At 44.3% G+C, this 26,064-nt stretch overlaps 2 long non-coding RNA genes across 7 annotated transcripts in view; one reads left to right on the forward strand and one right to left on the reverse strand.

Moving 5' to 3' along the window:
- LOC133230454 (uncharacterized) overlaps positions 1-26,064 on the forward strand; it is a 38,197-nt gene that overhangs the window by 4,345 nt on the left and 7,788 nt on the right. The window contains exon 2 of one of the 3 annotated variants that reach the window (XR_009730863.1): positions 20,927-21,003. This is a non-coding gene — a long non-coding RNA (uncharacterized LOC133230454). Of the gene's footprint in view, positions 1-18,312; positions 21,004-23,701; positions 24,840-26,064 lie in introns of those variants that run through there. The other 2 variants (XR_009730862.1, XR_009730861.1) reach the window with 2 other exon arrangements.
- On the reverse strand, positions 3,555-24,514 carry LOC133230455 (uncharacterized). 4 transcript variants are annotated; one of them, XR_009730865.1, is made up of 6 exons: positions 24,411-24,488; positions 21,575-21,674; positions 7,484-7,525; positions 6,962-7,171; positions 6,435-6,629; positions 3,555-4,047 (listed from the first exon to the last, which is right to left on the reverse strand). It is a non-coding gene; the product is annotated as an uncharacterized LOC133230455 (long non-coding RNA). The 4 variants fall into 4 exon arrangements; XR_009730867.1 differs by lacking the exon at positions 6,435-6,629 and having other exon boundaries at positions 24,460-24,514; XR_009730864.1 differs by lacking the exon at positions 6,435-6,629.

Raw genomic sequence — 26,064 nt, forward strand, 5'->3', positions numbered from 1 at the left:
CTGCATCTCTTGAGATGATCATATGATTTTTATCTTTTATTAATTGGGGAAATTATTTGCATTATATTGAATCATCCTTGTATTCTAGAGATAAATGCCACAGTTTATGGCATATAATTCACTTAATGTACTGTTGAATTTGGCTTGTTAATATTTTATTGAAAATTTTGCATCTATGTCAGGGATATTGGCCTGTAGTTTTCTTGTGTCTTTATAAGGGTAATGTTGGCCTATAGAATGTTTTTGGAAGCATTCCCTCCACTTCAATTTTTGAGAAGAATCTGAGAAGGATTAGTGTTAATTCTCTAAATGTTTGGTAGAATTCACCAATGAATCTAGCTGATCCTTGGATTTTCTGTGTTGAAAGATTTTTGATTACTTATTCAATCTCCTTAGCTATTTATATTTTCTCTTTCTTCATAATTCAGTTTTGGTAGGTTGTATGTTACTAGGAATTTGTCCATTTTGTTGGTTATTTTTCTTTCCATCAATTTAAATACATCATTCCCGTCTCTCCTGGCCTGCTGATACCGTATGTGGGTTCCCTTGTATGTGATGATTCTAAATTCTTATCATTTGCTTAGTAGAACTCTTCCTGGTTGTCACCTTAACAAATTTGACTTTGGTGGTTAAGTCAAACTGTCCCCTTCACTTTTAATATCTCCACAACCCAAGTGATAACTTTCATCCATCTGTTTAGTATAGTTAATTCTGAGGCATAACAGGGTTCATTGTGTTACAATACTTTAAAATTTCATATTTCCCTGATGCCTCAGCATCGTCACAAGCAGACTATAGAATGATAAAGCTGGTCTACTCCATAAGTTTCCCTTCCTGCCCTTCCATGACTGTAACCTAGAAACATTCAAATGCATCACTGAAATCTGCTCACACCTTTCACTTGTGTACTCTGTCCTGACCCCCCAGTTATGGCACTTATCCATTGGTCCTCGGTCATGCTTGGTGGAACCTGTTCTCCTGGTGCTCCTCCCATCTGGCCCCCTAGGAGGTATGCTGTTCTCACTCTGAGACCTATGAGTATAATATTAATAAATCCTTTGATTTCATATGCCTCTTTGAGTATAATTTTTGCAGCCTTGTTGAAATGGTCCTTAAAGACCCCACATTTACAACACACTCATCCCCTGTGGCAGTCTGTGGGAGTAGATCAGCTATGTCCCTATCCTTCCCCATGTTTGGAGCACTTTATCTTTTTTGAGTCATGCTAAGCTCTCCCAGGCCTTCCCTGGTGGCTCAGTGGTAAAGAATCTGCCTGCCAATGCAGGAGATGTGGGTTCAGTCACTGGGTCAGGAAGATCCCCTGGAGAAGGAAATGGCAACCGACTCCAGTATTCTTGCCTGGGAGATCCCATGGACAGAGGAGCCTCTTGGGTTACAATCTATGGAGTCGCAGAGTCAGACACCAGTTAGTGACTAAACAATAATAAGCTTTCCCTTCAACATCCTCCTCCCACTCTTCTTCGTCATTTTGTTGAAATTTCAAGTCCTGTAATGAACACCTTCGCATTGTCTTTGCTTTGTGAGGTTGTCAGTTTTAGTATTCCTTTATCTGGTTTGGTCACTGGTGAGAGAGAACATGAATGAAGGTGTTCAGCCCATCCTCTGTAACTGGAAGTCTATATGATTTTGCTTTTAGTGGTATGTTGACATGCTGCCATGGGTGCCCTTGCATGTACATGCTTCCATTTTGGGCTGCCTTCCTATTGGCCTGGCGTGGCCAGGACCCTGGAGATGAATCCAGGATGATTGACTCTGAGAGTTGTTGCCTGGCACTATGGAGACAAGAAGCTCAGCCTGGGAAACAGTAAGTGAAACCCACCCCTCCCCCCATCACTGTGCCTTCCAGGACTAACAATTCCTGAGGGTCCTGAAGATTTGGACTGAATAGGAGTATGTACTGCCCCAGTACATACCCTTGTACTTCCAGTCTACAGTGGCATATTATCTAGAGAAATGCTTCTATAAAATCGACACTCTGGCAGTGGTTCCCAAACTTTTTCCAAGCAAGGACCTTGGCATACTTTTTAAAACAATTAAATAGGATTCTCACTTTATGATTGTCTTCCTATCGGATTAGTCAGAAAGTTCCTTGGGGTTTTTCCATAACAGCTTATGATAAAAACCTGAATGAACTTTTTGGCCCACCCAGTACAAAGTAACATGTAATTTATGCAGCCCATTAGGAAAATTTAAATAATTTACTTCTTATAAAAACACTGTCTGCTTTTCTACTGGGCATTTAAAACATTGTTTTGTAAATCAGTAGTGATAAATGATATGGAACCTAAGGTTTGTTTCTAGTCTTAATTATTTCTCTGGGATAAAGTCCTAAAGGTGGAAATGGTAGTTTGAAGAGTTTTCAGATTTGTGATGATTTTGAGACACACTGCCATCTTACCCGCCAGATCATTTGTGCCTGTTGTCATTTCCATTAGCAGTATGATAATAACCGTAGTTTTCCTGGCACCCTCACTTATCCCTGGGTAGTGGTGGTGGTGGTGGTTAGTCACTAAGTCATGTCTGACTCTTTGTGACCTCATGGATTGTAGCCTGCTAGGCTCCTCTGTCCATGGGATTTCCCAGACAGGAATACTGGAATGGGTTGTCATTTCCTTCTCCAGGGGATCTTTCTGACCCAGGGATTGAACACACATTTCCTTCATCTCCCACATTGACAGGGGGAGGATTCTGTATGTAACAGTGAGCCACCTGGAAAGTCCTCTTAAGCATTTACTCTTGAAGAACTTTCAAAATCAGTTTATCACATTCAGTTCAGTTCAGTTTAGTCACTCAGTCATGTCTGACTCTTTGCGACTCCATGAACCGCAGCATGCCAGGCCTCTCTGTCCATCACCAACTCCCGGAGTCCATCCAAACCCATGTCTATTGAGTCGGTGAGGCCATCCAACCATCTCATCCTCTGTTGTCCCCTTCTCCTCCTGCCCTCAATCTTTCCCAACATCAGGGTCTTTTCAAATGAGTCAGCTCTTTGCATCAGGTGGCCAAAGTATTGAAGTTTCAGCTTCAACATTAGTCCTTCCAATGAACACCCAGGACTGATCTCCTTTAGGATGGACTGGTTGGATCTCCTTGCAGTCCAAGGTACTCTCAAGAGTCTTCTCAAACACCATAATTCAAAAGCATCAATTCTTTGGCACTCAGCTCTCTTTATAGTCCAACTCTCACATCCATACATGACCACTAGGAAAACTATAGCCTTGGCTAGACAGACCTTTGTTGGCAAAGTGATGTCTCTGCTTTTTAATATGCTGTCTCAAAAGAGAAAAAAAAAGTATAAGAATTTTGGTTTGAAATACTTTCCAATTTTAAATTACTCTTGGAATAATTTTAATCCTTTTAATCCCTAGTAATTCCTTCTAGAATGCAGTTAATATTTGTCATTTATGAAAACTATTTGATATCACTAATCCTTTATGGTTTGGATCTTACTTCACTTCTTTTTCTGACCCTGTTTTATTGGTTAGAACTCCAGAACGATAAAAAATAATGGGGTGATGGTTTGTTTGCTTTTCTCCTGGTTGGCATGGGAAGGCTGTGGAGGCAGGTCAAGTTTTGCCTTCACTGTCAATCTGGTTTTGGCTGTTGATTTCATGATGAACCCATGAGCTGCACTTTAATAAGGTAAATAAGATAAGAAGAAACCTACTCCAAATTCAAGAATGTTTTATGCATTGTGTTTATCATCTACCTACATTTGACAAGAAATGCATAGATGTGTGAAGTTCTGGGATGCATATGATTTCAGGACAACTTGTTTAATATAAAAATTACAGGAAAACATTACATTTAATTTAAATGCTTTTTTTCTGAGATGTTAATTGTTCCAAAAATAACGACTTTAAAGAGAGGCAGGGGCATCCTTGGTCTTGCGTGGCTCAGGAACCTGAATCATGACCGTTGCTCTTATAGAATAGGACTCAAGGGTTAGTGCCTTGCTGGTTCTCCCTAGCTTCCTGTAGTTGCACCATTGTGGCCTTTTATCCATTCCAGATGTCAGGGCCAATGCTGAAGATGGAGATAGAAGATCAAGTTACAGAAGGAGGGAGGTGGGGGTGGGGGCAGCAGATTAGGCTGCCAGATGCCTGTCTTGACAGTAGGCTAGCCACTCCCACCTTTCCTTCTGAGGTTAGTACCCACCACTTCCCACTTTAACTAAAACACACAAGCCAAAGTTTGATGAATGGCATGCAAAGTGTGTCAGCCAGCCTTGCCCTGCAGAGGTATAGGTCTTGGTGGGAGGGGGCGGTCAGTGACTCACTGGGCCTGGCCCTGAATTGGCACAGCCTGCAGGAAGGAAGGAGCAGCAGCAGAGCAGCAGCCAGAGAAGGACTGGGGCTGCCCCGGGGGCCAATGCGGATACTTGCCAGTCTGGATAGGCAGCCTGGGCAGCAACCAGGGTTCTAGTTGGAGCCCATGTCATTGATGTGTACCTGAGGGAAGGGTTGGGAAGCTGATGGGAGGGATCTCACAGGAAGGAAAGCAAGGAATATAGGGGTATCAGAGAGGAAAGACTAAGCAAGACTAAGAGACTTAGCACCCCATGGTCACCATCCTGGGCAGCTATGCATCTACTCTGACACTTCTTGATGAGAGATGGATGATTGTTTGAGTTAAACAGGGGCTGTGCTGGCCACACAGTCCTGGAGTTGTGAGGCTGTGCTGACTCCCAGCTTCATGGGCTGTTTTCACCAGTGGGCTGCATGTAGTTGTCCGTGCCCTTGATGAGAAATTTGTTCTTGACATCCATGGGTTGGTGAGAGTTTTAGATGGCCTCTGAGGGGAGGGAGGAGCACGGCAGCTGGATATGCCCCCTCCAATGAGGGCTGCAGGTCGCAGGGTCCAGCTGGGGACCTGCAAACTCCTCTTGCCTGTGGGTGGTGTGTTCCTTAAATTCCTGGTCCTGGGGCTTAGCTGGGAACATGACCTGAGCTACCTGCAGCGGGTGTTGGGCCTGAATTGTGGGTTCGGGGGTCCTGTTGCCCAGGCTTGGGGATTCCTCTCCCCATGCCTCCAGTGTCTCAGGGGCCACTAAGGAATTCAGGCCACTAAGAATGGGAGAGGGAAGGGCATTGCAGACTGATGCCCCAAGTGTCTAGGGGAGTATAGTGAATGAAAGGGACATTTTGTTGGGGTGTGTGTATCTACAGGTGTTAGTGTGTGGGGGGCTTCTGACTGGTAGAGTGCATGGGTCTCATGTGACAGACATAAGACTTGAGATGTGAGAATTTAATTGTGTGTGTGTGTGTGTGTGTGTGTGTGTGTGTGTTGAATCCTCTGTTGGGAGTATGGGAGTGTGTGTTTGTGGGGACATATGAGACTTGGAGTGTGTGTGACTATGTGAGTGAAAGAGCCCATCTGTCTCAGAATTTGTGTGTGTGTCTACAAGTGTGTTTGAGATCATGTGTGTGTGACAGGGTACATGTGATTATATGCACATGACTATGGGGTTGTGATAGGGTGTGTCCAGCTGACTCTGCTCCATGTGTCTGAGAGAGACATGGTGTGGGGGCTGTGGGATGGGCTGGAGGCTCAAGGGAAATGCACTATGAACAGACTGCTGGGGTAACAGAGCAAGGTCTGAGGGCTTGCTGTATGCTGTGCTTAGTCACTCAGTCGTGTCAGACTCTTTGTGCCCCCGTGGACTGTATCCTGCCAGGCTCTTCTGTCCATGGGGATTCTCCAGGCAGGAATACTGGACCTAAGGCCAGAGTGCTCTTTTAGGAGAGTTTCTTCCTAGAGACAGAGACACAAGGATGATGGCAGCTGATAGATGTGGGCCTAGGGAACTGGACCTCTGCTTTTCCCCTTCCATCTTCCTTCCTTCTCTGGCCCTGAGAACTCTGCTGCACTGTCCTCCCTCAGCTGAGGGGGTGGTGACATCTGGAGGGTCCTTTCGAAGCAGGAGGGTCACTCTGCAGGGCAGAGAGGGCTGGGTGCACTCCCTGAGGATGTGAGGCCACTCTGGACTGTCCAACTGGGTGATTGTTGCCCTGACACACTCTGGCAGCTCAGAAGGAAGTGCTCAGGGGTGGTGTTTTGTACCTGCCACCCTCACCTGTTTGTCCAACCCCTCACCCATCACCCCATCAGCCCATACCCAGTATGCATGCTTGTCCATGACTGCTGTGCAGGGGGTGTACCTCCAGTGTCTCAGGCATCTGTCACATGCCTGCCCTACCACAGGCTTCGTGATGGCCTCATGAACCTCACCACACACGCCTGAAGTTAACAGCCACACACATAACTTCACTTTGATGACGCAGACAGGTAAAACACTTTTCTATGACAGTGCCTGGCCCAGGGGAAGGATTATACCCCAGCGCTGGGGACACTGCAGGAGTGGCAGTGGCTGGAGGCCAGGGACATCACCCTGCTTGAGACATTTGCCTTACCTGCCTTTTATCCCACAGAACCTGATGACCTCTGAGTTGAGCCAAGAGAGTGAATAAGGTGTTCCAAATTCCCAGCCAGGCTTCTTCCCTCTTTTTACCCAGTCCTGTTCTCAGTCTGAGCCTGGATGTGGTGCCTGAGTGTTGGCCTTATTCCTGAGCTGTGTGGGTCTCTGCCAGGAACCATTATCCTTGAGGCTAGACCAGGGCATGGAAATTTCCTCATTCAGAAACGATACCCTCATCCCTCCATTCACAACTTCCTCTCTGTGCCCTGCTATGTCAGGCTCCCCTTTCACACCTCCATTTCTTTGCCTGTTCTCTAGTCCTAGTGTGGAAGAGTCATGCTGACCCTGGGGGGAAAATCTGCCTTGACTTGGGGGAGATGGTGTGATTGAGGGTGTTGGGGTATTTTGTGTAGAGATGATGAGGCTGAGGGCTAACTTTGGGAACAGTCTCAGTGATCCTGAGAGCAGAGTGGGACGCTGATGCCTCCCCGCCCCTGGGGTGGGGGTGGCAATTGTACTGACCTTATTTCCCTTCACAGCAAAACTCCTTAGAAGACTTGACTACTCTCTCTGGCTCCACTTTCACATCTTCCCCCTTGGTCCTCAGGCTTCACCACTTGACTTTTGTTCCCACATCTGCACTGAAGTGGTTATTGGGGAGGTCATGCAGATGGGCATTGCCTTGTCCTCCTCTGGGGAGAGATTTCTCCACCAAGGTCATGGTGGAGTATCCTGAGAGAAGATGATAGAGATAAGGTAGGCTTTAGATACAGATTTTATAGGAAATCTGGTGGATTTGATGTGAATGGTAAGGGAAAGGGGGAAATCTAGGTTCTGGGATACTATTTATTGAGATGAAGAAGACTTTCTCATGGTTAGGAGGATACAGGTTATTTTGGGGGAAATTAGGAGTTACATTTTGGACTTTGGACAAACTATTAATAGATCAGAAGTATTGAAAACATCCAGTGGGAGATTTCAAGTAGGCAGTTAGTTAGGAGTTTGGAACTCATAGACTGAAGGTACAAACTTGAGAGTTCATACCATAAAGACAGTGTTTCAGCTTAATAATATCCATGAGATGATCTGGGGAGGAGAAAGAGGAAAGAGAAAAAGGTGGGTACCAAACATCTCTCATATGCCACTTTATTTTTTAATTTTAATTGGAGGATAATTGCTTTACTATACTATGTTGATTTCTGCCATACATCAGCAAGAATCAGTCGTAGGTATGCATATGTCTCCTCTCTCTTGAACCTCCCTCCCACCTCCCACCCTATCCCACCCCTCTAGTTTGTCACGGAGCCCTGGATTTGAGCTCCCTGAGTCATACAGCTAGTTCTCACTGGCTATCTGTTTTACATATGGTAATATATATGTTTCAGTGTTACTCTCTCAATTGGTCTCACCTGCTCCTTCCCCACTGTGTCCACTTTGTGTGCCACTTTGAATCATGTCAGCCTCACCTGTTGCTCTGGCCACTGCTGGGACTACCAGTTGCATGAAGGTTTAGACCATCTTAGGTTAGGAAGTGCTTTACTTGACATCAGTGGTATCCTAGCTGGCATCCCCTCTGACCAAGGACTCACTTTACAGCAGATGTAGTGTGCTAGTTGTTGCATGCTCATTGACATTACTGGGATTTCCATGTTTCCCCTCAACCAGAAGCAGTTGAGAGTATTTTGCATAGCCTTTTGAAGACTCAGACATACATGGTGCTGGCTGGGTAAGAGCACCTTGTAGGGCTGGCGCAGTGGCCTCCAGGATGCGGTGTGTGCTCTAAGTCAGCAATCAATGTCTGAATAACCCATCCCCTGGCTGGAGGAGGCATATCACCACTTCTTGGGTCTTCTTGCAGGTTTTTTCCCATACAACCTGGATTCATGAGTCTTGACAATTGAGGGTTGTCTTCTCTATTACCCCCAGTGATCCAATAGCAACATTTTTTTTTTTGCTTTCTGTCCCTGAAACTTTGGGATTTGGAAGTTTTAGTTCTCAATGGAGGAATACTTTCACTGGGGGACACAACTAATTTGAGACTGCTTCTTGGCCAATGTGGTCTCCGATCCCACTGACCAGGCCAAGAAGAGGTTATTGTGGTGACTGGGGTGATTGGTTTTAATTATAGAGGGAAAAGTCTGTTCCTATTATGTAACAAGAGTGAGGAGAAGTATGTCTGGAACACAGGAGATCTCCTGTGGCATCTCTTAGTGCTCCCTTATATTGTATATTATTGTATTAGGTGTACCTTACATATGTGGTAAAATTAATGGAAAACTACACCTCCCTACTATAGACAGAACTACTAATGTCCCAGACCCTTCAGAAATGAAAGTCTGTGTCACTCTGCAGGGAAAGAAGAATGACAAGCCAAGGTGTTTTCTGAGAGCAAAAGGCATATGGAGTAGGGTAGTGGAAATGTAGTTAAAAACAGAATTATAAATACTAGCTATGATCACATGGTTTGCCTTGGAAACAAACAGAGATCACTCTGTTGTCTTTGAGATTGCATCCAAGTACTGCATTTCAGACTCTCTTGTTTATGATGGCTACTCCTTTTCTTCTAAGGGATTCCTGTCCACAGTAGTAGATACAATGGTCATCTGAGTTAAATTCACCCATTCCAGCCCATTTTAGTTCACTGATTCCTAAAATGTCAATGTTCACTCTTACCATCTCTTGTTTGATCACTTACATTTTGCTTTGATTCATGAACCTAACATTCCAGGTTCCTATGCAGTATTGCTCTTTACAGCATCAGACTTTACTTCCATCACCAGTCACATTTACAACTGACTGTTGTTTTTGATTTGGTTCTGTCTCTTCATTGTTTCTGGAGTTATTTCTCCACTGATCTCCCATAGTATACTGGGCACGTACCAACCTCGGGAGTTCATGTTTCAGTGTCCTATCTTTTTGCCTTTTCATGCTGTCATGGGGTTTTCAAGGCAAGAATATTGAAGTGGTTTGTCCTTCCCTTCTCCAGTGGGCCATGTTTTGTCAGAACTCTCTACCATGACCCATCCATCTTGGGTGGCCTTACAAGGCATGGCTCATAGTTACATTGAGTTAGACAAAGCTGTGGTCCACGTGATCAGTTTGGTTAGTTTTCTGTGATTATGGTTTTCAGTCTGTCTGCCCTCTGATGGATCAAGATAAGAGGCTTATGGAAGCTTCCTGATGGGAGAGACTGACTGAGGGGGAAACTGGGTCTTGTTCTGGTGGGCAGGGCCATGCTCAGTAAATCTTTAATCCAATTTTCTGTTGATGGGCGGGGCTGTGTTCCCTCCCTGTTGTTTGACCTGAGGCCAAACTATGGTGGAGGTAATGAAGATAATGGTGACCTCCTTCAAAAGGTCCTGTGCATGCACTGCCTCACTCATTGCCCCTGACCCTGCAACAGGGCACTGCCGACCCACGCCTCCGCTGGAGAGTCTGGGTCAGTCTCTTGTGGGGTCGCTGCTCCTTTCTCCTGGATCCTGGTGCACACAAGGTTCTGTTTGTGCCCTCCAACAGTCTGTTTCCCCAGTCCTGTGGAAGTTCTGGCGGCTCTATGGTGGGGTTAATGGCGACCTCCTCTAAAAGGGCTTATGCCATACCCAGGTCTGCTGCACCCAGAGCCCTTACCCCTGCGGCAGGCCACTGATGCTGAAGCTGAAACTCCAATACTTTGGTCACCTGATGTGAGGAACTGACTCATTGGAAAGGACCCTGATGCTGGGCAAGATTGAAGGTGGAGGAGAAGGTGACTACAGAGGATGAGATGGTTGGATAGCATCAGCAACTCGATGGACATGACTTTGAGTAAGTTCCGGGAGTTGGTGATGGACAGGGAAGCTGTGTGCTGCAGTCCATGTGGTCGCAAAGAGTCAGACATGACTGAGCGATTAAACTGAAATGATGATCACATGAGCAGTTGCAGAAATAATGACTGTAATAGTTACAAGTATTTCTTCCTTATTTTGATTATGCACATCTTTGTGTAAACATACCTGCCTTAATATGGCAAGTTTACTTATCAAAAGAGAGTGAAGGGAACATTCTGAGAAGAAGCTAGAGGGTAGTTTGCTGATAGCAACCTGAGTTATAGAGAAAGAAGAAATGGGCTTTGAGGGGTTTGGAAAGTGTAGTTCAGACTGGCAGTGAGAACTCAGGTAAAGTTTGGGGTCGAGAGACTGAACCACAGCGGGTTGGCCCTGAAAGTCTCTAGGCCGAGGGAGGACACCTGGGAATACGGTGATGAGGATGGGCTAGGAAAGGCATATCAGCACTGCTTGGGGTGCAGCTCTCTGTAGATGGGTAACAGGGTAGGTTTTCTTTTATAAATTCCCTCCAGCTTTCTCCAGGTAAAAGTGTATGGTGGGGAATGAGGATGCCAAGAAAAGAAACAAAGCTTGGTCTCCCCTGTACCACCATAGCTGGTGTCAGAGCTGAGATTGTAGGGGAAGGGTGATGAGTTTTTATTCCTGCCTGTGCCCAGCAGCAAAGAGAGGTCCAGAACAAACCCAGGACCAGAGGGGCAGCATGTGCTATAGCAAAGAGGCCACCAGGTGAGGATACTCAAGAGCAAGTGTAAACCATTCTCTATGCCAAGTATCTGGGCAGAAGGTGGCCCTGAGGCCTGGGGGTGGATTGAGTCAGGAGTTAATCTGACACCTGGTTGCTGTTAGAGATGTCTGTGCTGGAGGATGGAGGGGAGGGAACACTTGGGGAGATCTCCATGGTGAGCTAGCTTCAGATAGGGGGATGATCAATGGTAGGTGAGCAGCAGAGGGGTCGGCGTGAGGACCAAGCAGAATGAGCCAGGGAACAGAGGCATAGGGGAAACAGGCCTTTCCTGAGGGCCAAGTAGGGCCTGGGGGCTTCTCATAGTTGAGACCTTAGAGGTACCTGGACAGGGAGTTTTCACACCACAGTGAAACACAACAGGACATGACACAATGAAACACATCAGAGTAGTGCGTAGTTCTACTCAACTGTAGCAGAGCAGAGAAGGAGGGCTGCAGGGGCCAGAGGAAATATGGGGTAGACTGACTGCAGTAGGGTCCATTGTGATTACTGCAGAACCTGAATCTTGATGCTGAGCATGGGAGTTAGCAGTGGAGTATAGTGTGAGTTCTGGCATTGATCTCCTTGCCTCTTAGCCAGGTCATTTTGGGAACTGGATGGTCTTCCAGCTGAGCCAACAGTGCTAATGGTATTTCTGGGTTTCCTCAGCCAGGCTTCCTGCCTCTCCAGCCAGACTGGCTCCCACATGAGCCTGGTCGTGGGACTGAGCACACTCTGTTTACGGAGCTGTGTGATTTTTCAGCCAGGGACTGTTGGTCCTGTGGCCAGGCTGGGCTATGGAAAAGAGCCTTGTCCCCAAACAATGCATTCCTCACACAGCTCACTTCCTTTGCCTTTCTGTGGCCCCCAGGGTGGGGAGTCATGTGGACTTTGAGGGATGCTGGGGCAGGAGTTGGATAGAGACGGTCAGGCAGAGACCTCAGTCTGAGACTGGCACCTGCTGACCAAGGAATGAGAACAATAGACAGGAATCCAATCCCCCAACCCCGCGACCCTCCCCCCCACCCTCGCCAAGGGGGCAGGATGGATGGGGACCCTGGTGAAACCCTGAAGAGGCTGACCCTGGGAGCAGTTTGTTTTGAAGTTTGGGCCTCAGCCATCTTGCCAGTCTTTGACTCTATCTGCAGCATTTGCAAGAAGCAGCAGAATAGGGACTTTGTTGTTCCAGCTTCTTGCTTCAGTCTCCTGAGGGGATCCAAGAGTGTAATCTCATACACATACAAGTTCAACACACAAAGCATACCTTCTTTAAGAGATGTCGTGTCAAAGGCTTTTACACACCCAGCTCAAACCCTGCCTAGATGAGGACACCAGGCAGAGTGTGGTCATGAAGAATTCTATGGCAGTGACTGAGAGGAGCACAAGACAACCAGGAACTGTTGAAGAGTGAACTTCAGCTTTTCCCTTCCAGAAAAGCTGGAGCCAGCACCTCTGTCGTCCCTGCTGAACTCCACAAGTGATCATAAAGTTGGCTGATCCAGGCTGCTGGTCTGTTGGCTGGGTACTATCTTGATCTCTGTGGTTTGCTCCAGCTGCTAGTTTCCGTAAGCAGCTCTTTATCCCTTCTCAGCCCAGATTTTGATGTAGGCGAGTTAACATTCTTCCTTCCCTTCCCAACTTTTGTGTGATCTTCTAGAAAAACATTTTTAACTTTAAAATAGAAAAGTTATTGCATCAGTGTACATCCCTAGTAGCAGTGTGTTAATTCCTGCTTGCTCTATAGCACCAAGAAATAGCTGGTATTATAACTCTTTCTGATATTAGTCAAAATATCAGAAAGGGAGGGAGAATATCACTGGTAGGGAGATGTGCAATGATATCTCATTGTGCTTTCAATTTGCTTTTACTGATGTATTGAGCACTTCATACATTTATTGATAATTTTGTGCAATACCAGTGGAAGCATTTTCTCCATTTATGTATTGCATTTTCTTACTTTCTCCCCTCTAATTGACTAATTAGAACCAGTTGTTCTTTTTATATTCTGGATAAGAGATTATTTGTTGAAAATATCTTTCCCAACACAGTGAATTATTTGGTTGATTATTTGTTGAAAATATCTTTCTCAACACAATGAATTACCTTTTTTTACTTTCTTAATGGTATTTTAATAAACCCAAGTTTAAAGTTTAATATAATTAAATTTATCATGGCTATCCTTTAAGGTCCGTGTTGTGTGTATGTGTGTTTGTTAAAGACTTTAATTGTTTTGCCTTTCCCATTGAGGTCTATAATACGTATAGTATTAAATTTTGTGTGTGGTTGTGAGGTAGAAGTCCAATTACTTTTTCATGTAGAAATCTTATTTTCCTGGTACCAATAGGAAAATTTCATCACTTTCCCACTGCTTTTCAAGTGCTGTCTTTGTCAAAACTGAGAGTTCTAGGACTTCTCTTGTGGTACAGTGGTTAAGAATCTGCCTTTCCATTTTTCACAGAACTAGAAAAAAAAAATTCAATTTGTGTAGAAACAAAAAAGCTAAAGCAATCTTGGGAAAGAAGAACAGAGCTGGAGGAATCAATCTTCCTGACTTCAGACTGCTGCTGCTGCTGCTGCTGCTGCTGCTAAGTCGCTTCAGTCGTGTCCGACTCTGTGCGACCCCATAGATGGCAGCCCACCAGGCTCCACCGCCCCTGGGATTCTCCAGGCAAGAACACTGGAGTGGGTTGCCATTTCCTTCTCCAGTGCATGAAAGTGAAGTCGCTCAGTCATGTCTGACTCTTAGCGACCCCATGGACTGCAGCCCACCAGGCTCCTCCACCCATGGGGTTTTCCAGGCAAGAGTACTGGAGTGGGGTGCCATTGCCTTCTTTGGCTTCAGACTATACTACTACAAAGCTACAGTCATCAAGACAGTATGGTATTGTTACAAAACAGAAATATAGACCAATGGAACAAGATAGACAGCCCAGAGATAAACCCATGCACCTATGGGCACCTTATCTTTGACAAAGGAGGCAAGAATATACACTGGAGAAAAGATAGTCTCTTCAATAAGTGGTGCTGGGAAAACTGGACTGCTACGTGTAAAAGAAGGAAATTAGAACACTTCCTAACACCATTAACAAAGATAAACTCAAAATGGATTCAAGACCTAAATGTAAGACCAGAAATTATAAAACTCTTAGAGGAAAACCTAGGCAGAACACTCTTTGACATATATCATAGGAAGGTCCTCTGTGACCCACCTTCTAGAGTAATGGAAACAAAACCAAAAATCAGTGCAGTTCAGTCAGTCAGTCATGTCCAACTCTTTGCCACCCCATGGACTGCAGCACGCCAGGCTTCCCTGTCCATCACCAACTCCCAAAGCTTGCTCAAACTCATGTCCATTGAGTCGCTGATGCCATCCAACCATTTCATCCTCTGTCATCCCATTCTTCTCCTGCTTTCAATCTTGCCCAGCATAGGGTCTTTTCCAGTGAGTCAGTTCTTCACATCAGGTGGCCAAAGTATTGGAGTTTCAGCTTCAGCATCAGTCCTTCCAATGAATATTCAGGACTGATTTCCTTTAGGATTAACTGATTTGATCTCCTTGCAGTCCAAGGGACTCTCAATAGTCTTCTCCAACACCACAGTTCAAAAGCATCCATTCTTCAGTGTTCAGCTTTCTTTATAGTCCAACTCTCACATCCATACATGACTACTAGGAAAAACCATAGCTTTGACTAGATGGACTTCTGTCAGCAAAGTAATGTCTCTACTTCTTAATATGCTATCTAGGTTGGCCATAGCTTTTCTTCCATGGAGCAAGCGTCTTTTAATCACATGGCTGCAGTCACCATCTGCAGTGATTTTGGAGCCCCCCCCCCCCAAATAAAGTCTGTCACTGTTTCCACTCTTTCCCCATCTATTTGCCATGCAGTGATGGGACCGGGTGCCAAGAACTTTGTTTTTTGAATGTCGAGTTTTAACTAAAATGGACTGGATGGGCGAATTTAATTCAAATGACCATTATATCTACTACTGTGGGCAAGAATCCTTTAGAAGAAATGGAGTACCCCTCATAGTCATCAGAGGAGTCCGAAATGCAGTGCACTTGGGTGCAGTCTCAAAAAGGACAGAATGATCTTGGTTTGTTTCCAAGGCAAATCATTCAACATCACAGTAATGCAAGTCTATGCCCCAGCAAGTGATGCTGAAGAAGCTGAAGTTGAATGGTTCTATGAAGACCTACGAGACCTTCTAGAACTAATGCCCAGAAAAGTTGTCCTTTTCATCATAGGGGACTGGAATGGAAAAGCAGGAAGTCAAGAGATACCTGGAGTAACAGGCAAATTTGGCCTTGGAGGACAAAATGAAGCAGGGTAAAAGTTACCAGTTTTGCCAAAAGAATGCACTCGTCATAGCAAATACCCTCTTCCAACAGCACAAGAGAAGACTCTACACATGGACATCACCAGATGGTCAACACTGATCAGATTGATTATATTCTTTGTAGCCAAAGATGGAGAAGCTCTATACAGTCAGCAAAAACAAGACTGGGAACTGACTGTGGCTCAGATCATGAACTCCTTATTGCTAAATTCAGATTTAAATTGAAGAAAGTAGGAAAAACCACTAGACCATTCAGGTATGACCTAAATAAAATCCCTTACGATTATACAGTGGAAGTGACAAATAGATTCAAGGGATTAGATCTAATAGAGTGCCTGAAGAACTATGGATGGAGGTTCATGACATTATACAGGAGACAGTGATCAAAAAACAAAAATAAGTGGGACTTAAACTCCAAAGCTTTTGCATAGCAAAGGAAACTATAAACAAGGTGAAAAGACAACCTTCAGAATGGGGGAAAATAATAGCAAATGAAACAACTGACAGAGGATTAATCTCCAGAATACACAAGCAGCTCATGCAGCTCAATATCAGAAAAACAAACAACCCAGTCAAAAAATGGGCAGAAAACACTGCCACTCTCCTCACTGATCCTCTCTGCCCCCATCAGCTTTTCTCTGTCCTCATAAGACACAGGGAAAACATTGGATGTAAATTTTGAAAAGCAGCTTTTACTAAAGTCCCATAAGGATGACTGAATTGTTTCTGTCACACAACTGAATGACCTTTTTCTTGCTCAAATTGATATTCTTATTTTAGGCTAGTTTTGATTTTCAGCTCGTTTTTATTATTTCTAATTCAGATATCTATAATAACTTTTCAGAAATCTTTTCAACAATAAAATTTGTACCCCAGGTTAAAAAAAAAAAAGTGAGCAGGCAGAATACCTAAACAGACATTTCTCCAATGAAGACATCCCGATGGCTAATAAACACATGAAAATATGCTCAACATTGCTCATTAGAGAAATGCGAATCAAAACTACAATGAGCTATCACCTCATTCTGGTCAGAATGTCTATCATCAAAAAAAATCTGTAAACAATAAATGCTGGAGAGGGTGTGGAGAGAAGGGAACTCTCTTGCAGTGTTGGTGGGAATGTAAATTGATTCAGCCACTATGGAGAACAGTATAGAGATCCGTTAAAAAAAAACAAGAATAAATCTACCAAATGACCCAGCAACCCCACTACTAGGCATGTATTCTGAGGAAAACATAACTGAAAAATACACAGGTACTCCAGTGTTCATTGCAGCACTATTTACCATAGCCAGGACACGGAAGCAACCTAGATGTCCATTGACAGATGAATGGATAAAGAAGTTGTGGTACATATATACAATGGAATACTGCTGCTGCTGCTGCTAAGTCGCTTCAGTCATGTCCAACTCTGTGCGACCCCACAGATGGCAGCCCATCAGGCTCCCCCGTCCCTGGGATTCTCCAGGCAAGAACACTGGAGTGGGTTGCCATTTCCTTCTCCAATGCATGAAAGTGAAAAGTGAAAGTGAAGTCGCTCAGCAACCATAAAAAGGAATATATTTGAGTGAGTTCTAATGAGTTGGATGAACCTAGAGCCTGTTACACATAGTAAAGTATCAAAAAGAGAAAAACAAATATCATACATTAACACATATGTATGGAATATAGAAAGACAGTACCGATGAACCTATTTGCAGGGCAGCAGTGGAGACGCAGACATAGAAAACAGACTTGTGGACACGGTAGGGGAAGGAGAGGATAAGACAAATGGAAAGAGTAGCATGGAAACATACATTACCATATGTAATAGCCAGTGGGAATTTGCTGAATGACTCTTAGCTCAAACTGGTAATTTCTCTGACAACCTAGAGGAGTGGGATGGGGTGGGAGGTGGGAGAAAGGTTTAGGAGGGAGGGGACATATGTATAACTATGGCTGATTCATGTATGGCAGAAATTAACACAATATTGTAAAGCAATTATCCTCCAATTAAAAATAAATAAAAGAAAATAAAGAATCTGCCTTCCAATGCAGGGGACATGGGTTCTATCCCTCGTCAGGGAATTAAGGTCCCACATGTCGCAGGGCAGCTAAGCCCACATGCTGCAATTACTGACTGCATGAGCTCCAGAGCCCATGCTCTGCAACTATAGAAAGCCCACGTATCACAATGAAGACCCAGCACAGCCAAAATTTTTAACTTTTATATTAAAATATTTTATCTGTAGATTCTTTTGGACTTATATAAACATATCTAATACCTGTTTGTTTTTTCCTTTCCAGTCTGCATAGATTATTTCTTCTCTTGCTTTACTGCCTCTGTAGGATCTCTGTGTATGTGTGTTAGTTGCTTAGTCGTGTCTGATTCTTTGTGACGCCATGAACTGTAGCCCGCCAGGCTCCTCTGTCCATGGGGTTTTTCAGGCAAGGATAACTGGAGTGGGTTGCCATTTCTTCCTCCAGGGGATCTTAACCAACCCAGGAATCGAAACTGCATCTCCTGTGTCTCTTGCATTGGCAGGCAGATTCTTGACCACTGTGCCACCTGGGAACCCCCTGAGAATACTGGAGTGGGTTGCCATTTCCTTCTCCAGAGGATAAGGATCGAACCCAGGTTTCCTACATTGCAGGCAGATTCTTTACTGACTGAGCTACCAACCTAATTTGTACACCTTTTATTTATTTTTCTTGTCTGTTTGCTGTGGCTAAGACTTCCAATACTATGCTGAATTAAAGTGGTGAGACTGGACATTCTTGTCTTGTTCCTGAATTTAGTGGGAATGCTTTCAGCTTTTCAACATTGATTATTATGTTGGGTGTTGATTTGTTATAAATGGTTTTTATTATTGTTGGGCTATGTTACCTTTATTGGAGAAGGCAATGGCACCCCACTCCAGTACTCTTGCCTGGAAAATCCCATGGACAGAGGAGCCTGGTAGGCTGCAGTCCATGGGGTCGCTAAGAGTGGGACATGACTGAGCGACTTCACTTTCATGCACTGGAGAAGGAAATGGCAACCCACTCCAGTGTTCTTGCCTGGAGAATCCCGGGGACGGGGGAGCCTGGTGGGCTGCCATCTGTGGGGTCGCACAGAGTCGGACACGACTGAAGTGACTTAGCATGTTACCTTTATACCCACTTTTTGTTGTTTAGTTGCTAAGTCATGTCTGACTGTTTACCCACTTTGGTGAGGTTTTTTTTTTTTTTTAATTGTGAGTGGATGTTGAATTTTGTCATATACTTTCTGTCTACTAAGATTATAATATTTTTGTCTTTCCTTTTGTTACTATGATATATTGATTGATTTGCATGTGTTGACTTTTAAAAAAATTATTTGTTTATTTTTGGCTGTTCTGCATCTTCATTACTGCATGCAGATTTTCTTAGTTGTAGCAAGTGGGGGCTACTCTTTGTTGCAGTGTGCAGGCTTCTCATTGTGGTGGCTTCTGTAGTTGCAGAGCACAGACTCTAGGTGTGCGGGTTTCAGTAGTTGCAGCACATGGGCTCAGTAGTTGTGGCTCACAGGCTCTGGAGCTTGCAGGCGTGAATTGTTGTGGGATACAGGCTCAGTAGTCATGGCTTTTGGGCTCTAGGGCACAAGTTCAGTAGTTAGAGTGCATAGGCTCTAAACTAAAGAGTTGCTCCGTGGCATGTGGGGAATCTTCCCAGACCAGGAATGGAACCCGGGTCCCCTGTATTGGCAGACAGATTCTTATCTTCTATCTTCTTATCCACCAAGGAAGTCCTGATTTGCATATGCTGACTTTCTTTATGATCCTAGAATGAATCAAACTTGATTGTGGTATATGATTTTTTTTAAATATATCATTGGCTTCAGTTTGCTAATATTTTGTTGAGGATTTTTACATCTATATTCATCAAAGATACTGGCCTGTAATTTTCTTTTTCTGTAGTGTCTTTGTCTGGTTTTGGTATTAGAGTGATGGTGACTTCAAAGGATAAATTTGGAATTTGGATAAATTTCCCTCCTCTTCAGTTTTTTGGAATAGTTGGAGAAGGATGAGTGTAAGTTATTTTTGTAATGTTTGGTAGATTTCCCCAGCAAACCCATCCAGTCCTGGCCTTTTGTATGCAGGGACTTCTTTTTTTAAAAAAATTACAGATTCTATTTTACTTCTGCTGATTGATCTGTTCAAATTATTGGTTTCTTCTGGACTCACTCTTGGCAGGCTGTATGCTCCTAGAAACTTGTCCATTTCTTCTAGATTGTCCAATTTGTTGGCATATAGTAGTCTCATGATTTTTTGTATTTCTGTGGTATCAGGTATTTTTTTTCTCTTTCATTCCTTATTTTGTGTATTTGGATCCATTCTCTTCTTGGTGATCCTGGCTAGAGATTTGTTCATTTTGTTTATCTTTTCAAAAAAACAACTCTTGGTTTTGTTGACCTTTTCTATTTAAAAAAAAATTTCTATTTTATTTGTTTCTGATCTTTATTATTTTCATCTTTATGTTGACTTTAGGTTTTGTTTGTTCTTATATGTCTAATTCTTTTAGGTGGTAGGTTGTTTACTTCAGACTTTTCTTGTTTGTTTAGGACAACTTGATTACTGTGAACTTCTGTCTTAGAACTGTTACAGCTGCCACAGTTTTCAAACTGTTGTGGTCAGAAAAGATGCCTGACATAATTCCTATCCTTTAAAATTTGTTGAGGCTAGTTTTGTGAACTAGTATGTCGTCTGACCTAGGGAATGTTCCATACTTGAGGAGAATGTATACTTTGGCATCTTTGGCATATTTGGATATAGTGTCTTGTAGATATCAATTAAGTCCAACTGGTCTGTTGTGTCATTTAGGATTTCTGTTGCTTTTATCTATGTTAGTGTTTGTTTTGTATATTTAGGTACTCATATACTGGGTGCATATACAGCAACAAGTACAATATCCTGTTCTTGTATTGATCCCTTTATCATTCTACAATGTCCTTTGTCTTTTTTTTATAGCCATTGTGCTAAAATTTATTTTGTCTTCTATGAGTATCACTACCTTTGTTTTCTCGTCAGTTTCATTTGTATGAAGTATCTTTTTCATTCCTTTAGTTTAAGTCCTTGTGTGTCTTTCCCCTGCATTGAGTCTCTTGTAGACAGCGTATTATAGGTTCTTGTTTTTTAATTCAGTCTGACATTCTATGTGTTTTGATTGGAACATTTAGACCATTGATGTTTAAAGCAGTTATTGATGAACGTGTACTTATTTCCATTTTAAATCTGTTTCCAGTTGTTTTTGTAGTTCTTCTTTGTTCATTTCTCCTTTTTTCTTTTTCCTTTTGTGATTTGATGATGATCTTCTGTTATATGCTTGAGTTCTTTTTGGTTTTTGTGAATCTGTTGTATGTTTTTGATTTGCAGTTACCATGGAATTTAAGTATGTTGACCCATAGCTATATCCACTTGCTTTAAACTGATAGTCCTATAAGGTCAAACATACTCTAAAAGATCTACATTTTTATTCTCCCCTTCCCCATATTTTTTGTCTTTTATGTTCTATTTTACATGTTCATGCTTACCCTTTTACTATAGATTATAGCTATAATCACTTATATGAATTTTTTATTTTTTATTTTTTTTGGCCATGCAGCTTGTGAGATCTTATTTCCCCAACCAGTGATTGAACCCAGGCCATGGCAGTGAAAGTGCCGAATTTTACTGGCTTGTGTAAGTAATCTTCAGTCCTTCTGTGTATTTGCCTTTCCTATTGTGATTTTCCATTTCCTGGAAATTCTAGCCTCTTTTCTATTTGTAGACAATTTGTCATTGTTTCAGTGTAAGTTTAGTATTGCTGAATTCTTTTAGTTTTTGCTTGTTTGAGAAATTCTTTATCTCTCCCTCTATTCTAAATAATAATCTTGCTGGGCACAGTATCTTAGGTTGTAGGTTTCTCCCTTTCAGGACTTTAAATGTATCACGCTACTGCCTTCAGACTGCAAGGTTTCTGCAGAGATATCAGCTAATAGCCTTTATGGAGTTTCTCTTATAATTGATTTTTTATTTTTCTCTTCATTGTTGTTGTTTAGTCACTAAGTCATATCTGACTGTTTGTAGCCCTATGGTCTATAGCCTGCCAGGCTCCTCTGTCCATGGATTTCCCAGGCAAGAGGACTGGAGTACATTGCTGTTTCCTTCTCCAGGGATCCAACCTGTATCTCCTGCTTTGGCAGGCAGATTCTTTACTGCTGAGCCACCAGGGAAGCCCCTAGCTTACATTTGTGCCATTCAAATTACTTACCTTTTGAATACAGCCACTTTTGAACCATCCTGCAGGGTCCCTAATCTTACCGTTACATCATGCTGCCTCTCTAGTTTGTTTCTTGAAGGATGCAGGTGTTCTATGAATAAAAGAGGTGGGGAAGAGGGTTAGAGATTTCAGTGATTCCACATAGAAATTTCACACCCGTGGCTTCTTTTCAGCTCTGCAACTTTGTTTACACTTATCCACTGCACTGCCCAGTGCCTCCGAAGCACAGAGCTCTTTGAAATTAAAGAAAAATTGGCTCTGTCTGATTTGTTAGATACAGTTTTCTCTGCCTGCGCTCACCACATCTTTCTCTGCTTTCTGTTCTCTGAAGATGTGTTAAATTTAGTCATCTGGTGATAACCCCATATTGTTCTCTTTGTCTTAGAATTATACTTTTAAATTCTTACTTTTACATTTAAAATTATATTTTAAAATTCCTAATACTGTCTTTTTCATGTTTTGAGACGGAAAGAGGAACTAGATATTTATTTTTCACATTTTTTCCAAATTGAAGCATTCAGTCAGTATGCAGGTAGAATGTTTTGTAAGCCTGTATTGCATACCACACAGCTGTGCACCATATTGCACCATTGTGCAAAGTTTCCCTGGACATTTAACCAGCGAGAAGTCTGCCTTGATTTATTATTCCTGGCCTCTCCTCAGGATCTCTCTTAGTTTGAGGCTTCCTCAGTAATCTTGGGCTTTTCTCTGATTTTTATCCCTGGACAACTAGACCAAAATGATTCATGTATCTCTCTGATTTATTATTATTCCTTCCATGCCTTTCCTGAAACAGTGCAGAATGGGCTAGCTCCTCACGGATTGGGCGTGGAAGATGCTCCTGAGTCTGGGCCAGCCCGATGTGTCTTCTCAGAGCTGCCTTTGTGGTAGAAGCAGATAATTTGAATCTGGGCTTGTCCTGCTATCATCAGCAGGGCCTCTTCACCTGACTGTGATATGTTGCCCAGGCCAGTTTCTGTGCCCCTGCTGCCTAAATACATGGGGCTATGTGCATCTCTGCAGGCTTTACAAGTGGGGCCCATTTGTCTAGCCAAGTAGTCAATTTGCAGTTAGCTCAGTCATCTGGGAATGGACAGGATGCATCCATGTGTGTGTTTTCTATGGTGTCCTTCACAGTGGAAGTTGTATTTCTGTCAACTCTTTGCTGTGCTGAGCACCCCTAAGGATCTACTGAGCTGTGTGCCTTCCTCAGGTACCCTCTTGGGGCACATAGAACATCTGAGCCTTCCAGATGTGAACCCCTTCAGATGTCTGGATTTCAAGCCCTGGCAGGATATCCTGTGTTCTGAGTCCATGAGCATGGCCAGCCTGAGGATGAGAGTAGATATGTCATAGCTTTAGAAGAGTAGTCAAGTGTTATACAATATTTAAAAAAAGGAATTGGATATAAACTTCCAGGTTAGATGGTAACAGTTAAACAGTGCATTTATCCATGCAGCTCTTCATTGCATTCATGTCCTCCACTATTGCTTGATTTTGGGCTTTTCCTTTTTGGGAGCTTGTCTCAGTCCTGTTATTTCTATCCTGGCACCCAGAGCTTGCTCCCACCTCTCTCTGATTTTCTGGCTCCCAGGACTTAATCATGGAGAAGGCAATGGCACCCCACTCCAGTACTCTTGCCTGGAAAATCCCATGGGCAGAGGAGCCTGGTGGGCTGCAGTCCATGGGGTCGCGAAGAGTCGGACACGACTGAAGTGACTTAGCAGGACTTAATCAGTGGGGCAATGTGTGCTTCTGCCTGGATTCCCACATGGATTCCTATGGGCTGGGATAGGGGTGCACCCTCAAAACACCTTGTCAGGACAGTTTGGGAATATCTCAGTGCAAGGTCCATAGAGAAATATATGGACAAAGAGCACCTCCCTCCCCAACCCAGGTTCCTGTTCTCTGTGTAGAGTGGTGATGCCTCTGAAGCGTCAACTATGGTATCCCTCTGCCTTCCTCCTGCTGCCTTCACTGAGCATCCTCCTCTTGAATTCTTGTCCTTCCTAATCAGGCAGATGGACATAGGACACTAGAAGACTTTGTGTTCCCAACAAAGGAGACCCATACACAGGAACTTGGGGGCAGGTAGGTAATTAGGGAGGTGATATCAGGTGCTTAAGAGAGGAACTAAGGACAGTGAATACCAAAGTGAGAAAGGCCAAGGAAGTGGGCAGGTGGGGCCCTAGGCCATTGGGTGCCTTGAGAGAGAGTGTGGAGCTCACCTCTGAGGAGACCCACCAGCAGTCAAGGAAGCTGGGGTCTGTAGTGTCTGAGGGTTGCCCCATGGGCTTGAATCCCCACACTTTCCACTGAGTGGTTCAGCAAGATCCCAGGTGCTGGAGAAACCCACCAAGCAGGTAGAGGAGTTGCAGATGTTTGAGAAGGGGAGTATCTGCAGTAGGGGATTATCCCACAGCTGCAGGTGAACTCAGGTTGGCCTAGGTGGCAGCGAGATGGGGCTTCTATGATCTCAGAGGGAGATTCATGTGAGAATCAGAGATCAAAAGCTACAGGTTTTTGACAGTTACCTTCCCACCCATCTGAAGTCTGGGATGTCAGACAGAGAAGGATTTGGGAGAAATCAGATACTGCCTTTTCTTCTAACCCCAGATTAGATAAGGGTGCTGTGGATCAGAGGAAGGCAGGGAGAGGGGAGGGGGCAGGTGGACAGTATGGAGGTGTCTCCTCAGCAGCCTCAGGGAATTCTCTGCAGCTGAGCACAAGCCAAGAGATGGTTTGTGTCTGTCTCAGGAGGACCAACTGCCCCTCACTTGTATTCGCCATATCCTTGTACGGGTCCCCGTCAAACCTGTACACTCACTGCAGAGCAAGCTACATCTTTATCCAAGATATTGTAAGATGCACTCAACTCATCTGGGTGGCAACTGTCCTTTCAGAAGGCCTGGAGCTTTTGTGTCAGTTGGGTGGGGGTGGGGTGGAATACACATCCTGGGTCAGATGAGGAGAAGGGTCCCTGCCCGAGGAGAAGGGTCCCTGCCCCAGGACCTGCTCACACCCTCTCCTCACCTTAGCTCCCGCAGAGGCAGGTCTCCATCTTAGGAGAGCTGGGGTGGAGTGGTGGGCAGAGACAAGAGCCTGGTTTCACTCTGGGCAAGGAGACCTCCCCCGTGTTGCCCAGGGTCCCCTCCACAGGGAGAAGCAGCTGCTCTGGATCACCTTAGAGACTTGTCCTAAGCCTCCTCACCATGAAGACCTTAGAGATTCCCTGTCCTAGATCCAGCCCTGTGGGGTAAGCCCAGCACTCTTTTTCTGGAGGGGAGCTGTTGGGTGGGAAGGAGCTCTTAGAGATGGGGTGGGGTTAGGTGAAGAAGAATCAGACAAAGTGAGCATGGGGCCCAGTTCATGGGCAGGCAGCAGAGAAACAGGAGGAGCAAGAAACCCCAGGCCCCTGGACGTCCACTCTGAGTGTGAGACCCAACTCAGTGTGTTTATGTGGAAGCAGCTGAGTCAACAACTGGTGGGTTGGATTTAGGATAAACTGAGGCCCAGGGAGTGATGGAGTTCAGCATGTGAACCTTGACCCTTTGTTCTTCCTCTCTTGTCAGGTGCTTAGGACAGGGCTCTTTCTCACCCATTATTTTACTTTGGTCTCACTCCAGCCTTGGAGAATGGAGTTAGTTTGATTTTGTTAATGGGAACCAGAGGCCCAAAGAAGGGCTGGAATATGTGCACAGTCACAGGATGAGTTAGCCCAGCTTGTCTCCCCAGCGTGGATGGGTGGGGGAAGCTGTGTCTTTTTTAGCAGATGCTTCATCCGCTCTGAGCTTCAAATTTTCCCTTTAAGATGATCATGATTAATCCTAACCCTCAAGGTTGCTGGGAGGCCTAAATTTGGTGGATGGCGCTCATGACTTGGGTCCTGGTGACAGAAGTGATCAGACACTCTGACTGATATATGATCACCAACCCTACCCCCATGTACTGAATTTGTGGAGAAGCATCAGTACTGAAATCCAGCTGCAGTGGGAAGGCACCCTGCTGGTCTCCACTGTGGTCACGTCCTCCCTCCCCCCACATCCAAAGCCCAATATCCATTGAGTAAGCACTCTCTTGTGAATTGCAAGGCTTTTTATTGCTGGGATCCTTTAATAGACACCTGGATGTGGCAGGTTGCTGACATGACTTAGGGATCAGGCAAGAGGCTTCCTTGGGTTCCTGGCAGGGACAGTTCCATCAGCAGAGAGAACTTGAGTATATCTTATTTTGTAAAAGAAGGTGCAGAAACCTGGTGAGGCCTCGGGTGGACATGACAGTTAACTGCACTGAACTCAGGGGCCTGGTGGCTTGTTTGGAGGGAGGCCTCTGGATGTGAGCAAATAAGGGTGGGTACATCCCAGTGAGGCTTCCTCCAATGGAAGAGAGGTTGTGGGGTCTCCCTGAAGGGCTGAGGGCAGTCTTTTGTGATAGAAAGGGGAACATTGCTGAGGACCATCTGGCAGGGCTCTGGAGTGACT

Source organism: Bos javanicus, chromosome 18 (genome assembly GCF_032452875.1).
Source record: "Bos javanicus breed banteng chromosome 18, ARS-OSU_banteng_1.0, whole genome shotgun sequence".
Taxonomy (NCBI): Eukaryota; Metazoa; Chordata; class Mammalia; order Artiodactyla; family Bovidae; genus Bos; species Bos javanicus.